This window comes from Pinus tabuliformis, chromosome 9, assembly GCF_031772625.1.
Source record: "Pinus tabuliformis cultivar Carrire ecotype Pingquan chromosome 9, CPIR1, whole genome shotgun sequence".
Taxonomy (NCBI): domain Eukaryota; kingdom Viridiplantae; phylum Streptophyta; class Pinopsida; order Pinales; family Pinaceae; genus Pinus; species Pinus tabuliformis.
This window is the reverse complement of record NC_142307.1, coordinates 967862821-967864631: the sequence shown is the minus strand read 5'-3', so window position 1 is coordinate 967864631 and position 1811 is coordinate 967862821.

The following is a 1811-nucleotide window of genomic DNA, read 5'->3' as shown; positions in this document are numbered from 1 at the left end:
CTAGATTCCGTGTTTTCAAAAATAAAAGAAAAAAAACCTTCTACCATAATAAAACATTGCAATGGGATTATGATCACCCCAATTCATAGTAGTTCATTCAAAATCAGTTTTAGGACTAGGCCAAAGCCCTGCAAGTTTACCTATTAATCCTCTGTCCTTCAAGATATTGATATTTTTAGGTGGTACAAAAGATCCCAAGTCTAGTTTGGGAATTGCATCTGACTGTTTGGCACACTTGCTACTTTAAGAGAAGGGATTTCCCACAAAAGAAGGGATGCCCATTATCAAATCTCCAAAACAACAAAGAGAAACTTCAAATTTGCATTGAGGGACTGATAGATAGAAACCTAAAAACAACACCTACAATCTGTGAGATGACATTGCCTAACTCAAAGCCTCAGATCTGTCATGATGGGATGATGACAAAATATTTCTCTAAACACAAATTGGTAACAAGAATATCCCAAGGTATCTTCCCATGGTAGTAAATAGAACACAACTACTGACTAGCATGGGATTAGCAACCACACTAGGAATAGAGCGTAGAGGGAGACGGCTAGGGTTCAAGAGAGCTCTGCGAGATCCATCTCGATAACTTTTAATTCCAAAACTATGGCAAAGGCCTAATTTAAATTTCAAACGTGATCAAAGTTCCACCATACTCTAAGTTTTATGCATGGAAAAATGACAGCCCAAATATTTTACAAATATTAAATTAACATAAGTCATTAAAAACAAAAAACAAAATTATGGGTCAAATAAGTTGTAACTTCCTTTATTGTCAAATTTCACAAATTGAAGAAACTTTACCCATATAATTAAACAACCCCTAATTTATCACCCAAGTCATAATTTAACCTAAAATTACGTATAATTAAACAACCCCTAATTTATCACCAAAATCATAATTTAACCTATAATTAAATATGTCACCGTAGTCAAAATATGTTATCATTTTGATTTTTTTCTTATATTTTTTGAATCATTTTTATTCAAAATTGATTACAAATTTAAAAGAATTGTTAAAATTGAGATTGCATAATCTTAGTGTAATGGGCATTTTTAAGGCATTAATCGATTTATCAATTCAATAACACAATTTCAACAATGAAAAATGCAGTTGAATAAAAAAAAATAGTTGAATCTTGATGATGGTTACAAGAAAAAGTTCATATCATATGATGCTTAAACGTCTTCTGAACGAGCATAATATCTAGTGCAACCATATAGATTAAATGCTTGGTAAACACAGATAAACATATAAAAACTTACCTCATGAAACATCTCACATTGACAAGATTGAAAAAAACATCAAAATTAACTAAATTATTTATTATAAATTATAATTATTATTGTTAATTATAAAAAGAATTAATATATGAGTTAAACATGTATATTTAAAAAATCACCTAACAAGATTCTTAACTATGAAGTTTCATCCTTTACCATGGAGTTTTTTAACCTTTAAATAGGTTTCGTTACAATATCATGGATGAATATCATGGGTTACTAATACCTCATGCCCAAAAACACATAACTTGTGTTTATATGACACTTGTTCATATGACCGTTTTTTAATTAATCAATTTCTTTAAAAGAGTAGAAAGGGTATTTGAGATAAATCTCAACCTTTGATATATGACTACTACTAAAAATACTCTAGAATGTTCCTTGAAAGTTAAATCCCTACTATCCACCTAATAACTAATGCAACCATATAAATCAAATGGTCGGTAAACATCAACAAGCAACAATCCATGACAGACATGAAGACACTTACCTCATGATACATCTCACGTTGCCAAGATTAA